At 37.5% G+C, this 17,505-nt stretch overlaps 1 protein-coding gene and 1 pseudogene across 12 annotated transcripts in view; one reads left to right on the top strand and one right to left on the bottom strand.

Annotated features, from left to right (window-relative positions):
- TENM2 (teneurin transmembrane protein 2) overlaps nucleotides 1-17,505 on the bottom strand; it is a 1,202,741-nt gene that overhangs the window by 683,559 nt on the left and 501,677 nt on the right. The window lies entirely within an intron of this gene.
- LOC118548937 (phosphatidylinositol N-acetylglucosaminyltransferase subunit Y-like) lies at nucleotides 3,388-3,602 on the top strand (annotated as a pseudogene).

The raw sequence follows: 17,505 nt of genomic DNA, 5'->3' as shown, positions 1-17,505 counted from the left end.
CTGATGAGTTCTATCTCCTGCCTGGCTCCATGTTAAAATCACATGTACCCCAAATTTCCAAACTCATAGGCCTCTGTCCTCTCTCACATTTTATCATTATCAGGAGTCATTAAACTATAACTCATGGGCCAAATTTAGTCTGCAAACCATTTTGTATGGCCCGCAGCTAAGAATTTGCTTCCCCCACTTTAAAGTGTTGTTTAAAAAAAATAAAAGACTATGTGACAGAGACATCATGGCCCACAGAGCCTTAAATATTTATTTTTTGGCACTTTACAGTAAAAGTTTGCTGACCCTTGATCTTTAGGAAGGAAAGTTAAACTTCCCTTCAAGGTCTTTTCCATGCGTCCTCAATAGCTCTGTACAGATGGCATGTGTTGCTGGCTTTAGGTTGTTTGTGGTAGTGATAATTATTTATTTGTAGCTACGTTCTAATCATTGTGGAAAATAGTCTTTAGCTTATCAATTCTATTAAACTTCAAAATAAGCCCAGGTAGGCACTATTATTATCCTATTTTGCAGGTTAAGAGACTTAGGCTCAAGATAGTCAGGTATCAGGGCATATGGTCCAACAAATAGGCAGGATTCAGACCTTACTCTGTCCAGGCCCACTACTAGCCCAGAGGGCATCTATATACTAAAAAGTAAAAGGTGTTCCTTCATGTTGTAAGCAAACTGCTGGGCAAGAGGATCAGGAGCTAGAGTTCAGGCTCACTCTTCTCCTTGGCCAAGCTTCCTGCACAACCATAAGCAGGTTGAGCTTACCAACCACTCTGTTATCCAATTCTTCTGCGTTAACCTCATCTTCACTGAGCATCTTCATGCTCTGTACCTTCTCCTTGGCACTGTTTTCTCACTTGTGACTTTGGCTTTTCAACAAGCAGGGTTTAGACTTCCTCTAAGGATCATCACTGTGACTACCTCTGCCAGACTTCTTGTTTCTCAGGCCTCAATTCCCTCAGCCCCCCAAAAGGCATACCTGGTTTTATTGCACTTTGCAGATATTGCCTTTTTTTTTTTTAAAAGATTTTATTTATTTATTCATGAAAGACAGAGAGAGAGAGAGAGAGAGGCAGAGGGAGAAGCAGGCTTCCAAGGAGCAGGGAGCCCAATGCGGGACTCGATCCCAGGAACCTGGGATCATGACCTGAGCCGAAGGCAGACGCTTAACCATCTGAGCCACCCAGGGGCTCTTTTTTTTTTTCTTTTTTTTAATAAATCAAAGGCTTGTGGCAACCCTGCATTAAGCAAGCCTATTGGCACCATTTTCCCAATGGTATCTGCTTCACATTTTGGTGATTCTTGTAATATTTCAAACATTTTCATTATTATTATATTTGTTATGGTGACTTGTGATCAGGGATCTTTGATGTTACTATTATAATTGTTTTGGGGCACCACAAACCATGCCCACATGAGATGGTGAACTTAATACATACTGTGTGTTCTGACCGTTCCACTAACCAGCCGTTCCCTCCTTCTCTCTCTCTCTCCCCCCTCGGGCTTCCCTATTCCCTGAGACACAATATTGAAATTAAGCCAATTAATAATCCTACAATGGCCTCTAAGTGTTCAAGTAGAAGGAAGAGTCACACATCTCAAGCCAGAAATGATTAAGCTTAGTGAGGAAGGCACATCAAAAGCCCAGATAGGCCAAAAGCTGTTAAGTTGTGGATGCAAAGGAAAAATTCTTGAAGGCAATTAAAAGTGCTACTCTAGTGAACACATGAATGATAAGAAAGTGAAACAGCCTTATTGCTGATATGCAGAAAGTTTTAGTGGTCTGGATGGAAGATCAAAGCAGCCACAATATTCTCTCAAGACAACGCCTAATCCAGAGCAAGGCCCTAACTTTCTTTAATTGTATGCAGGCTGAGAGAGGTGAGGAAGCTGCAGAAGAAAAGTGTGAAGCTAGCAGAGTTTGGTTCATGAAGTTTAAAGGAAGAAGCCATCTCCTTAACATAAAAGTGCAAGGTGAAGCAGCAAGTGCTGATGTAGAAGCTGCAGCACGTTCTCCAGAAGATGTAGCCAAGATGAGTAATGAAGGCACCTACACTAAACAACTGATTTTCAATGTAGATGAAACAGCCTTCTCTTGGAAGAAGATGCCATCTAGGACTTTCATAGCTAGAGAGAAGTCAATGCCTGGCTTCAAAGCCTCAAAGGACAGGCTGACTTTCTTGTTAGGGGCTAAAGTAGTTGGTGACATTAAGTTGAAGCCAGTGCTCATTTACCCTTCAGAAAATCCAAAGGACCTTAAGAATTATACTAAATCTACCCTGCCTGTGCTCTACAGGAAACAACAAAGCCTGGGAGACAGCACATCTGTTTACAATTTGGTTTACTGAATATCTTAAGCCCACTGTTGAGACCTACTACTCAGAGAAAAAGATACCTTTCAAAATATTACTACTCGTTGACAAGGCAATTGGTCACCCAAGAGCTGTGATGGAGATGTACAATGAGATTAATGTTCTTCTCATGCCTGCTGACACAACATCCATTGTGCAGCCTATGGATCAAGGAGTAATTTCAACTTTCAAGTCTTATTATTTAAGAAATATATTTTGTAAGGCTATAGCTGCCATAGTGATTCCTCTGATGGATCTAAGCAAAGTCAATCAAAAACATTTTGGAAAGGATTCCATCATTCTGGATGCCATTACGAATATTTGGGTTTGAAGCACCCGGGCTGGCCAAGGGCACCAGGCAGTGTGGTCACGGGCTGCCTGACCATGCTGAGCGGAGTGTGCAGCTGGCTCCCACCTCAGCGCTGCAGGGTACACATGTGCCGCTGTCCATGGTTGCCCACCCATAGGTGCCTTCATGCGTCGGGGTGGTGGTGCTGGGCAGAGAAGAACGAGAGGATGGGGGACCAGCCCCGTGCCTTCGACCTGGCGCTGCTCAAGTTCCTGGTGTGCCCGTTCTCCAAGAAGACACTTAGATATGAAGTATTGACAAATGAGTTGATTAATGAAGAGTTGGGAATAGCCTATCCAATTATTGATGGGATTCCTAATATGATACCGCAGGCAACTAGGATGACACATGAAAATAATAAGAAGAAATGGAACAGCACTAGATCATATGTAAAAGCGACAACACTAGGGGTGCCTGGGTGGCTCAGCTGATTAGGCATCTGACTCTTGATTTCGGCTCAAGTCATGATCTCAGGGTCATGATCTCAGGGTTGTGAGACTGAGTCCCCCATTGGGCTCTATTCTGGGTGTGGAGCCTGCTTAAGATTCTCTCTTTCCCTCTTCTTCTACCCTCCTCCCCGCTAGAACTCTCTCTCTCCAAAAAACAAACAACACACAGAACTAAATTTTCTTAATACCACTTATCTTTTAAAAAGTCAGAATGGCAGGTAATAAGTGGGGGAGAAGAATGTTTCTGTCTCTTCCTACATTGACTGCTCTTATTCCATTGGTCTCTTTAGCAGGACTGTTCTCCTCGGCCTCCGTGGAAGAAAACTTCCCACAGGTTGCACTAGCACAACCAGTCTGTGCTTTCACAGTCTGCTCAGGCTGATTACCATGCCATTTTATATGTTCTTCCACCTTTGGACCTGGATGGGTATTAAACTCCTCAGGCATAATTAATACAACCAGAGCCAAGATAGTATATATATTAATGATATGTCTTGAGTGTCTATCTCTGAAGGCTCAACTACATGGAAATACTGGAAACCCACTTAATTTGCAGGAAAGGTACTTTGCCTTGCTTCTCTCAGAGGTTTAGGACTATGGGAGGCTTAAGCTGCAGAAGCTTCTTTTATTGTACTTTTGTTCTGCCCTTGTTTTTTGAAAATTCTAATTTATAACTACCATATCAGAAGAAACATTTCAACAAAGCTCCTTGTTGGAAATTAATAGTCCACCATCACCTGATGACTTTATTAAGAAATAATAAAAAAAAGTTAATCATTAAAATTTTATTTGTTTATTTTAGATTCAAAGTATTTGGCAGAGTCACATGTTAAGGATGACTGACATAATTCCAAAGGAGCTATGCTGGAATAGTTGTAGAGAAATGCATTTGAACTGGGGTGATAGAAAACTACAATAAAATGGAAATTTCATGCACTTGCAACATTCTGAGTTTGTAAAATTACCTTTGTTTCTTTGGCATCAAATGCTTATATAAGTAATAATAAAATAAGATAACACTTTTTCATTTAAAAAAAAAGAGTATTTCTGTTTCATGGGAAGAGGTCAAAATATCAACATGAACAGAAGTTTGGAAGAAGCTGATTTCAACCCTGTGGATGACTTTGAGGGGTTCATGACTTCAGTGGAAGAAGTAACTGTAGATGTAGTGGAAACAGCAAGAGAACTAGAATGAGAAGTGGAGTCTGAGGATGTGACTGAATTGCTGCAATCTCATGATAAAACTTGAGCGGATGAGGAGTTGCTTCTTATGAATGAGCAAAGAAAGTGTTTCTTGAGATGGCATCTACTGGTGAAGATACTGTGGAAATTGTTGAAGTACCAACAAAGCATTTAGATATCACATAAACTTAGTTGATAAAGCAGAGGCAGGTTTGAGAGGGTTGACTCCAATTTTGAAAGAAGTTCCACTGTGGGTAAGATGTGATCAAACAGCATTGCATGCTACAGAGAAATCGCTCATGAAAGGAAGAGTCAATCAATGCAACAAACTTCAATGTTGTCTTATTTTAAGAAATTGCCACAGACACTCTGACCTCCAGCAACCATCACCCTGATCAGTCAACAACCATCAATATCGAGGCGAGACCATCCACCAGCAAAAAGATTATGACTTGCTGAAAGCTCAGATGGTGGTTAGCATTCTCTAACAATAAAGTATTTTTTAATTATGTAAGTTTTTTTTAGACATAATGCTATTGCACATTTAGTAGATTACAGTATAGTGTAAATATAACTTTTATATGCACTGAGAAACCAAAAACTTCATTTGACTTGTTTTATTGCAATATTCACTTTATTGATATGGTCTAGAACTGAACCCATAATATCTCTGAGCTACGCCTGTATTCATGCAGCCTTTGGAGATGCAAAAGAACAGCAAAGAGGGGAACCTGGAACAACACTATGGACAAAATGGACCTAAGAGACATATACAGAACATTCTCTCCAATGATAGTACAATACATATTCTTCTCAAGGGTACATGGAACATTTTCCAGGACAGACCATATGTTAGGCCACAAAAGTCGGCAAATTCAACAATGCTGAAATCATACCAACTATCTTCTCTGACTGCAGTGGCATAAAATTAGAAATCAATAACAAGAGGGAAACTGAAAAACTCATGGACATGTGAAAATTAAACAACACCCTCTTTAACAATAAATTGATCAAAGAAGAAATTAAAGGGAAATAAAAATGCTTCTTGAGACAAATGAAATGAAAACACAACATACCAGAATTTGTGGAATGCAGCAAAAGCAGTTCTAAGAGGGAAGGTCATAGCTAAATGCCTGCACTAAAAAGCAAGAACAATACCAAATAAACAACCTAACTCTATAACTTAAGGATCTAGAAAAAGAAGAACAAATTGAACCCAAAGTTAGCGGAAGAAAGGAAATAATTAAGAATAGTAGAAAGAAATGAAAAAAAAAAAACAGAAAAACAATGGAAAAGATTAACCAAACTAAGTGTTGGTTCTTTGAAAGATAAAATTGACAAGACTTTAGCTAGACTAACCAAGAAAAAAAGAGAAAGGGCTCAAATAAACAAAATCATAAATAAAAAGGAAACATTACAGTTGATGACACAGAAATTCAAAGGATCATAAGAGTCTACTATTAACAACTATATACCAACAAACTGAACAACCTGGAAGAAATGGAAAAATTCTTAGAAACATACAACTTAGTAAGACTAAATGAAAAATAAATAGAATATCTAAATAGACCAATAGCCACTAGGGAGATTGAATCAGTATCAAAAATCTCCCAATGAAGAAAAGCCCAGGACCAGATGGCTTCACTGGTGAATTTTACCAAATATTTAAAGAAGAATTAATACCAGTCTTTATCAAGCCCTTCCAAAAAAAACCCCCAAAAATAAACAAACAAGAAACCCAAAGAGGAGGGAACATACCCAGACTCATTTTACAAGGTCAGCATTTTCCTGATACCAAAACCAGAAAAAGACCCTAGTAGAAAACTATATTATATATCAGGCCAATATTCCTGATAAATATAAATGCAAAAATTCTCAATGAAACAATAGTAAACTGAATTCGGCAGCACATGAAAGGATCATTCACCATAATCAAGCAGGATTTATTCCAGGAATTCAAGAATGGTTTAACATATCAACATAACAGATCAATCAGTATGATACATCACATTAATAGAATGAAATAAAAGAATCATATCATCACCTCAATAGATACAGAAAAGAACATCTGACAAAATTTAATACCCCTTTGTGATAAAAACTCTTAATAAATTAGGCATAGTCAGAACATATCTCAACATAATAAAGCCCATAAATGGTAAGCCTACAACTAACATCATACTCAATGGTGAAAGGATGAAAGCCTTTCCTCCAAGATCAGGAACAAAACAAGGGTGCCCACTCTTACCTCTCCTATTCAACACAGTACTGGAAGTCCTAGCAAGAGCAATCAAATATGAAAAAAAAAAAAAATCAAAGGTATCATAATTGAAAAGAAAGAAATAAAATTGTCTCTATTTGTAGGTGACATGATTTTATATACAGAGAATCCTAAAAACTCAATCAAAAAACTGTTAGATCCAATCAGTGAATTCAGTAAAATTGCTGGATACAAAATTAACATACAAATATAAGTAGCAATTCTATACATTAACAACAATATTTCTGAAAAAGAAATAAAGAAGTCAATCCCATTTACTATAGCATCAAAAACAAAAAAAAAATGCCAAGTAATAAATTTAACTGAAGAGGAGAAAGATCTCTACATTGAAAAATATGACATTGATAGAAAAAAAAATAGAAAAAGAGACAAATAAATGGAAAGGTATCCATGCTCATCCATTAGAAAAAATAATACTGTTAAAATGTCAATACTACTAAAAACACTCCTAAAATTTATATGAAACCAGAAAAGACCCTGAATCACCAGAGAGTCTTGAGAAAGAACAAAGCAGGAGATATCAATTTCTTGATTTTAAGCTGTGCTATAAAGCCACAGTCATCAAAATGGTATGGTACTGACATAAAACAAATAGACCAAAGGAACAGAATTGAGAGCCCAGGAATAAACCCAAGCAAATATGGTCAAACAATATTTCACAAGGGAGCCAAGAGTACTCTATGGAGAAAAGGCAGTCATTTAATAAATGGTGCTGGGATAAATGGATATTCACATGTAAAAGAATGAAACTGGACCCACATCTCATACCACTCACAAAAATTAACTCCAAATGGATTAAAGATTTAATGTAAGATCTGAAAACATGAAACTTCTAGAAGAAAACATAAGAACAAAGATTCTTAACATAGGTCTTGGTAATGATTTTTTTTTAATATGATACATAAAGCACAAGGAATAAAATAAAAAAATAAACAAATAGGATTACATCAAAATAAAAAACTTCTGCACACAAAAGAAACCATCAACGAAATGAAAGACAACCTACAGAATGGGAACAAGATATGTGAATCATATATTTGATAAGAGGTTAATTTCTAAAACATAAATAATTCATATAATCAATAGCAAAAAAACAAATAACCCAATGAACAAAAAAATGGGCAAAGGACCTGAATAGATTTCTTCAAAGAAGAGGTACAAAAGGCCAACAGATACATGAAAAGATGCTCACCTTCTTAGCCATTAGGGAAATGCAAATTAAAACCACAGAGAGATATCACATCATGCCTATTAGAATGGTCATTAACAAAAACACAGGCGATAAAAACAAATGCTGGTGTGGATATGGAGAAATGTGCACTGTTGGGATTTTAATTTAATTGGTATAACCACTATAGAAAACAGTATGGAGGATCCTCAAAAAATTAAAAATGAACTACTGAAATTCCACTTCTGGGACTATATCCAAAGGTAGGGAAAGCATGAAATTCAGAAGCTATCTGTACTTGCATGTTCATTGCAGCATTATCTATAATAGCCAAGATGTGGAAACAACTGAAGTGTCCATAGATAGATGAATGAATAAAGAGGTTGTGATTATATATAGATAGAGATACAGATATAAAAATGGAATATTATTTAGCCATAAAAATGAGAAAATTCTACCATTTGCAATAACATGAATAGACCTTGAAGGCATTGATTAAGTGAAATAGTGAAATAAGCCAAAGACAAATACTGTATGATCTTATTTATATGTGTAATCTACAAGAAAAAAATCACAGAAAAAGAGATCAGATTTATGGTTACCAGAGGTGGGGGTGGGGGTCAGGGGAGGAAGAATTGGAGGAAGGTGGTCAAAAGGTGAAAACTTCCAGTTATAAGATAAGTAAGTACTGGGGATGTAACATACAGCATGGTGATTATAGCTATCACCACTGTGTGATACAAAGGAAAGTTGTTAAGAGAGTAAATCCTAAGAGTTCTCATCACAAGTAGAGATGTTTATTCTTTTCTTCTTTCTTTTCTTTTTGTTGTATCTATAGGAGAAGACGGAAGTAGCTGAACCTATTGTGGTCATCATTTCAGAATATATGTAAATCAACCATCATGACGTATGTCTTAAATTTATTCAGTGATATATATCAACTGTCAATAAAACTGAGGGAAAAAAGAGGGGAGACTGAGTAATTTTACCCACCCACTTAAGCCAGAGTGGCTAGATCAAATGAGTAGGGAATGCTCTCAAAAACAGTAACTTAAATGTTGTGTACCCCTTGGGCTTCTCACTGAAATCTTCTGAAAAGGCACATCCAGAAGGCACGTATAAACCAAAAAGGAAACTGGAAAGTCATCTGAACTTGGATTTTAAAAGATTTTAAAAAGAAAATTGACAATTATTTTCATCTCAGAGAAGTGATAATTCAACCTAGAACAGCCATGTTAACAACATGCTTCTAATTGTCCAAAATATGAAGAAAAAAAGGGCAAGAAGGAATCATATTAAAGAGAAACTTTATCCTGAAGACAAAGAAAATGTTGGGTTCAAGGGACTCTTGTTTAGGTCTTAGGTATTCTGAGAAGGTAGATATTACATTAGGAACAAGGAACAACAGGTGTGACAGGGAAGCATGGAAACAGGGTTTAAGAGAAGGTGGGGGGACAGGAAAGTCTCATCAGCTCTTATCTGTATTATCCTTAGACCATCATAGGTACCCTCCTTATTGACAGTCTCGCCTCTATCCTGCACACCAAATTAATCATCCTAGAAATTGTTTCATCATGTCACAGTATTGCTCAAATACCCTTCAAAGGGTTCTTACTGAAAATCAAATCCAATTGCTTTCCCATGGCATTCAATGTAGGGTTGCCAGATAAAATATAGGATACCCAGTTAAATTTGAATTTCAGATAATAATTTTGCTTGAGACCAGCTATGCCAAAAATTACTTGTTGTTTACGTGAAATTCAAATTTAACTGGGTATCGTGTAATTTTATTTGCTAAATCTGCAAATTCAAAGGCATTTCTAATTTGGAGCTTTATCTTCTTGCATGCCATTAAAGTGGTTTTCTTGACCTGTGACTTGCACAAGGAATATTCTGGTGTCCAAGCGAGGCTGCTACTGGCACCCTCACCTGGTATGTCTATTTTTCTCTCTATATCCAGCAAAGTATTACATCACAGTCCCCAGTGAGTATACTTGGCCCCTAAGAAATTACATCTATGAGATGCATATGTTCCTCATTTGACACTCGGTAAACACCTATGCTGTTTTTATCAACATTTTGACACTGCTGGTAGGGTGGCATTTGGGGTTATTTAAGCCCTCAATTGTTATCCTAATCTGCCCATTCATGCTCTAGATGTGTCCTTCCTTATAGATACAGAGACTCAACATGGCTTAAACCTGAAGCCTTAGAGCCTCTGAGAGGTTCGATAATTGTCTAAGACTACAAGTCTGGCAAGTGACAGAGCGGGTTTTGGACTTAATTAAGAACCAGTGTGTGTCACTCTTAAACCATGCTGTTGATTTTTGTTGATTTGACCCTTCCTGAATTTCCTTCGTATTTTCCTTTCTGTCTCTATGCATTCCACCCCACTATGTGCTATAAAGGAGCGATGGCCACCAGGCCAGCTTCTCTGCCTGCAGTGTCTTTCCAAAGCCTCGGCCATAATTCATTGTACTCAAGCCCATCACAAATCTCCCTACAACCACCATGAATGTGGTCCCCGCAAGTTCAGGAAACTTCCTTCCTACCAAGTGTATTGGCTTATTTTTCCGGGTTGTTGATTCTCTGACCCCCATCTACTGTTTTGCTTTAACTCATACAAATCCCTATTGTGTGCATATTCCACCCAAGTCATATCTTCTCTGAATATTCCCATTTCTTGCTTCCCTGTTCTGTCTCCTGGTAATCCTCTGCTTTCCCATCTTGAACAATCAAGGTCTTTAATCTCTATTCATATTTCATCTCCTTCAGAAGGCTTTCCTTGATTATCCTAATCAGAAGTCATAGAACCTTAAATTTGGAAGGAAGACCTCAGAGTTCATCTCATATCATATTCCAGTTTGCACATTCATTTTCTGGATACATATTTGATCTTCCCATTGGATACACACTTTGGGAAAGTTGGGGACCATGGTCTCCATATCTTACCTTTCTTGCATTGTCCAGATTAGATTACCTGCCATTTTTTAGAGGATAGACACACACACACACACACACACACACACAAAACATATGAATACACAAATGAATATATATGTATATACATATATATATTTCAATTCTTATCAGTTGAAACTAAACATTTCACATGTCTTATTAACTAATAAAACTTTCAATGTCTTATAGAGACAAAAAACAACTTCCATCGTCCTTAGATCTTAGGCAAATTACTTTTTTAAAGGATTCAGTTTCCTTACCTGCAGATGGGGGAGAATATTAGCTCCCACCTCATGGTGTGGCCGTGAGAGTGAATGACACAAAACACTCAAGGCAGCTTAACGGCTCTGTTTGAAGACAATTCTAAGTAAAAATGTGCTAAATAAATGAAAGATGTTGGTAGAGAGGTACTCTATTTCCCACTATACCTAGGAAACGTGATCTAACTCACAGCACAAACAAGGCTGTGAAAAGATAAAATGCTGGGCAATGAGGTTTACTGGAGTTCAAATTCAGAGAGCGAAGTGCCTGAGTTCTAGTAACTATTATAAGATAACTTGTTGGGCCATTATTTATTATAATAAACTGGGAACGACTTTGATCCTCAGTTTATTTTTTAATAACAATTATAGACTGTAGTCTTTGAAAACAATATAAAGGAAGCCTTCAGGTCTCGCCCAATACTTTGAAATCATCAGTAAAAATACATACAGGATATTCTTGTGCCTAAAGCAGTTGTCATCCAGGCGCGAAGATGCAGGAAGGAGGAACAAAAACGGTAGACACCCCTCAGAAATAAAGGGAACCACTTCTAATGTTTAGCAAGGCTTGCCAACCATGCTACGAGGCGTCCTGTGATACTCCGGGGTCATTTATTTGAGGGCAGTAAGTGAAACCTCTTTAGGCTCCACGCTCCTTGGCGTCACGGACTTGCGTACTGCTGCTTTCTTCACGTCAGCTCAGTCGAGCCATGTACCTTCCTCAGCCTTCTCCACGCAGACTGGGGAGTTAATGCAGTTAGATTGCTCCTGGGCTTCTAGCCGGACTACTTCAAATGCTATTATTTTCATTTGTGACGTGCATCAGCAGCAGGGCTCACATTTGAGGGCAGCTACAAACAGACATCTGAGTCCGCTTGCCGGCAGAGAAGCCGCGCGGCCCCACTGAAACCCAAGGCAGCGACGACACCGTAAATCTGTCCATTTCCTCAACAGCGCTCGTGCGCGCGCGGGCCTCCACCCACCGGAATGGGACTCTTGAGCAAGGGGGATTGCTCCTAGTGGGCGCGCTTGGGGGCAGGGGGGCGGGGGAAATTTGCTAACGGATCACGAGCCCGTTTTGACAACACGGGATTGATGCAATCAGAGTAAAAACTTAAATCATCAGGCCTTTCTTCTTATAACTGCCGTATTGTGAGAAAATCCTCTTTGGGCCAAAAAGAAAAATTTTTTAAAAAGCACCCATCACCCAGAATTCCTTGAGGATTAAAAGTCATAATGGGGAGAGAGAGAGGGAGAGAGAGAGATACTGGAAATAAAGTGTTAAGCTCAGGGCCTGACAAACAGTCAAAACTAAATAAAGAGTGCCTGAAGTTGTTCGCACGCGCGCACTGCTCATAGGCACAGATATTCACATGCAAACACTCAAGCAGCCTTTTCCAGTTTCATTCCTGATTCTTATTCGTTATTTTTAAATTTTATTCCTTGTAGACCATTGTTTCTCAAATTATCTGTGTGAAGTAATTTTTTAAAAAAGTTTCCAATCTGACACAGAAATAAAATATAGTAAAAAATGAATTACTAGCAAAATGGGTATCTTGGTAATATCAAAGTGCTCTAACAGTTTCTAATATTCTGAGTTTCTCCCTATATATTACTGTAGATTGGTAGCAGTTTGTTCCGCAGATCATACTTTAAGTAACAATACTTCAGGTACATTCTATATTGCTTAGTACAAAGGACTATTCTCGAAAAAACGGTCAAGGACCATAAAAAAATTTTTGTTCGTGATAGATAAAGTTGGTGACAAACAAAGTGCACCCCACCTAATTTAATTTTAGACGAGTAGCCATTCCCTTCTTCGCTAGTCCACTCATCAGCTTCAAACATGTTGGGATATTTCCAGAGGACCCACAAATACTGGGCTCTGTGGAGGCTGTAACTTCTGTCACTTGTATTTTTGATCATCACAACAGATATTTTAGAGTTTACAAGGGCTAAGAAAATCTTTTCAGCATTAGGAAATTTTAACTTTAAATCTGTGATTCATTTGTTCTTTTATAAGCTAGCCCAGTTAGTCACTTATTTCTGTACCAATCAACAGAACCCAATCAATTCTTTATATGATTGTACCTGTAAATACACTTTTTAAAAGGTTTCGAGGCTCCTCCTATCAAAACTACTCTTCATCTCAGCTCTCCCACTGTGTCTACTCCATGTGTTCTGACACCCTGGGCTTCAGCTGTAGGCGGGGAACTCTATGAAAGACACGAAGACTCTCCCAAGTACAGAAGGTAATACACTAAGATGGAATGTAAAAGAGATGATACTAAACCAGGAAGCATGGGAATGAATTCTGGTTACGGCAACATTACTTAAAATTATAAGACTACAGATTGTTCAAGTTTAAAGAAACTCCTGAAGATCACGCTCAATCTCCTTATTTATATACATCAAAACTAAAATAGGGGCAAGAGTCGTTCTACAGCAGGACCAAGAATCTGGCTCAGAAGGCAAGAGGGCAGTGATTAAACAGAAACCATTGCTGACTGATTTGCTTTTTTTCCACCTAAGATTCCGACTTATAAAATTGAAAAAAAATATATAGCTTTTTCCATTCACTCAGTCCAACACCTACTATATATAATCCTATATGCAGAAGAGAACAGAGTTCTCCAGATGAAACAAGTCGAGTCAGGACCAGGCTTTCTTATTGTCTTTACCATTGTTTTTTTTTTTTTTTTTTTTTTTTTTAAATATTTTTATTTTTTATTTTATTTTATTTTTTTTAATTTATTTATTTGAGAGAGAGAATGAGAGAGAGAGACAGAGAGCACATGAGAGGGGGGAGGGTCAGAGGGAGAAGCAGACTCCCTGCCAAGCAGGGAGCCCGATGCGGGACTCGATCCAGGGACTCCAGGATCATGACCTGAGCCGAAGGCAGTCGCTTAACCAACTGAGCCACCCAGGCGCCCTTGTCTTTACCATTGTTAAATACAGGTATAAAGTATACTGTTAGAGAAATCTTTCTCCTATTTTTAATCCTTCCACTTCAATCACTTCTACAATACTTACTCAAAAAAACAAAAATTCAAGAAAAACCATATGGGAATATATAATAGAGACTTTCAAAAAGCCTGGAGATAGTTGTCAGTAACAAAGGACAGCTAAATTGGGCTAAGATATTTCTACACACATACCGTAAGAAGAGACAAGAATGTGAAGAGCTTACAGCAATTCATTTGAATGAGTTCAATAGAGATTATTTTAATACATAGTAATATCAGTCATTGATTGAGCAGCTACAAATGCTGGGCACTTAATAAATGTCATCATATTTTTTGGTAAGTACCATACAGTGTATGATGGATTCGTAGGATGAAATTCAGTAAAGTTAAATAATTTTGTCCATTTATACAGCTAGACAGACAGAGGTTTAAATCCCAGGTGGCTTAGTATATGCCAGATATTACAGTAAGATATATGCATGAACGATTTCATTTAATCCTCTCAACAAACTTCTAAAATAGGTATTATTATAACTCAAATTTAAAGAAAAAATTATCCACACTCAGATTAAGAAATTTAGCTCAGTTAATACAATGAATAAGTCACAAAACTGGAATTCTGAATGCAGTGCCCATGCTTTATTCTCCAGTACCCTTTCCCTCCTGGCAACAAGGGGCAGGATATTCAACTACACCCCACTCATGCCTAGCCCATGATATTTTGCAGTGCATTTTGACTTCCAAATGAGCTAGTGGAACTGGGAAAGAATGACCTTTCTTATCTAAGATGAATACATTTCCAATTATTGCATACTGCTGTCACATTGCATCATTCAACATTGCTTCCTAATTCACAGCCCTCCAAATTGTCAGAATTTCACTGGACACTTTAATTATTGAAGTTTATCTAAATAAAAAAAAAAAGGCACCATGAAATTTGTCAGAAGACTGATTTTGTACAGCTATCAAAGCAAATGCTAGATACTTTGTATGAGCTTATTAAAAAGTATTTAATGAAAAGGTATAAACTTCCAGTTACAAGATAAACACCAGGGATGTAATGTACAACACAATGACTGTAGCTAACACTGCTGTACGATTTATAAGGAAGTTGTGAAAAGAGTAAATCCTAAGAATACTCATCATAAGGAGAAATTTTTTCCTTTTATTCTTTTTTTCTTTTTATTTGTAGCTATATGAGAAGATGGATGTTAGTTGAACCTATTGTCATCATTTCACGATATATATTAATCAGATCATCAGGCTGTGTACCTTAAACTTATAAAGTGGTGTATGTCAATTACTTCTCAATAAAACTGGAAAGATATTTAATAGACGTGCACTCAAACTTTTTTACCACCCCCCCCCTGCCCCGAGAAGGGATGGATTTCTCTGGAGGTTTTAGAGAAGCTACAAGGTGACTTGATGCGTCATTTTGATAGGGCAGAAGCATCCCTTTTGCACACTAAAGATAAACTTTGTTTTCTTCTTATCAGAGCAAGATAACACTATGTCATCGGATTAAACTTTCATTCAATAAACATTTACTGAATGCCTACTGTGCACTATGGTTGGAGTACAAGTACTCATGGTTTCCACCCTCACAGAATTCTGAACCTACAATTCATAAGGCACAAATAATTTATTCAATGAAAAAATATCATCAGGAGAAGTGCAGAAAATATTATGGGATCACAGGTGAGTAAGCGACAATTTCCATCTCGGGGTCGGGGAAGGGCCTAAGAGAAAAGGAGCCATTTTCTTCTATCTTTGAAGTAGTAGCATCAGTTTACCAAGTGGGACAAGGAATAGAGCAATCTAGACAGGGGGAGCAGCATAGATATTGAGAGTCCAGGAAATGCAAAACACGGGAAATAAAATGGTAGGTTTGAAAGGATGTCATACAACTGCAGGAAAAAGGGAAAAATTCATAACATGAGATTTCAATCATCCAAATATGTACATATAATTTATGATGAATGTCTGCCGAATTTCTTTTGTGGCGGGTGCTGTTCTTTGTTGGATCTTTAGGCCGACTAAACATGATCCTTGGGGCTTGCCTATGCATGTGGGCCTATGTAATATTTCAGATATACCCTTTTTGCATCAAAAAGTTAAATTCAAGAATGATTTTTTTCTTTGGGGGAATGCAAAGTTTCAGTTGCTCTTTTTTGTAAACAACAATTCTCTCCTTCCATTTGAGATAATGGGGATTGGAGGCAGATAAGAAGGGAGATTGGTGGGGAGTATGGGGGACTCTTGATCAAAGATCTTATTTCCAGAGAGTTCATTCTTAATGCCAGGAGACAGAGGATTGATTGCATTTGAATCCATGTGGACTCTGTGCTTTTCTGATGTATTGTGGGTTGTTTAAGGGTAGAGCATATGCCCTCAGAAATATTTGCATAAACATTTCAGCAAGATTCCACGATCTTACTTCTCTACATGACAGATCTGTGAACATTTCAGGAGCAGATTTCCACAGACACTGACTGAGATTTATTCTAGAAAATAAAAGCTCCAAATGTATGCTAATAGAGAAAGCATTATCCATGGTAGAGGGCATAAGCCAACCAATTAGCCAATGAATAAGAATAAGAAAGAAGGATATCTAACTTCCTAAAGACAGAGACTCAGAGAAGTTCTATGTTTCTTGGGTTTTTTTTTTTTTTTTTTTTTTAAGTGTGTTGGTATTTTTACAGTAACTTTTTAGGAAGAGATATAAAACAATAAACGTTGACTATGAAGTAATCACAAAATGCAAACAAGCCAAAAGAAGAAAAACATAAACTACTTCCAAAGCATTCAACAGTTGTTCTTGTTGTTTTCTGATTATGTAAGTAGTAATCTAGGCTTGTTATGAAACATTTAAAAAATACAGAACCATGTATTCCCACTACCCCACTGTTAGCAATCTGTTGCAGAATATTCCATCCCTCTTTTCTTCTTTTCTAGGTATGTGTGTCTGTAGGGGTGGGGGTGGGGGTGTGTGTATGTGTGTGTCTGTGTGTTATTTGTTCCGTAGATAGGGAGAAATACATAGGTAGTTTTTGACATTATTATCTGGATGTATGCATCCACATCTTGTATATATTTTTAGAGATGACTCCCTGCTATTCCACTGTTCCTAATTTACTGACTTATCTATTTTGGTATTTTTAAAACTCTGGATTCCTCCAGTAGAGGTATCTTTTTGTTGTTCGTGAAGGCATGAGAAGCCGTTATGCAAATATTGGATACTGCTCATGTTTTCTTCTTGTTTTTAAGGCCATGAATAAATTTACTATTCCTTGGGCAGGTCTTTTTTCCTTTGTTAGGTGGGTTGGTCATTCTGAATATGCAGAAACACACATTCACTCCCCCCAACCATGACTTATAATTCGGAGATAACAAACAGACATACTTTGAAATACAATACTACTAATAAAAATAATCCAAACTAAACCCTTCTAACAGTGTCAACCAAGTCACATAACTACTGAAAATATTTGCTATGGAATATAAATAAGTAGGTTTCACTATTTGCTTCCCTATTTTC

The sequence above is a fragment of the Halichoerus grypus genome, chromosome 2 (assembly GCF_964656455.1).
Source record: "Halichoerus grypus chromosome 2, mHalGry1.hap1.1, whole genome shotgun sequence".
In the NCBI taxonomy this organism is placed as follows: domain Eukaryota; kingdom Metazoa; phylum Chordata; class Mammalia; order Carnivora; family Phocidae; genus Halichoerus; species Halichoerus grypus.
This window is presented reverse-complemented; position numbering and strand designations above follow the sequence as displayed.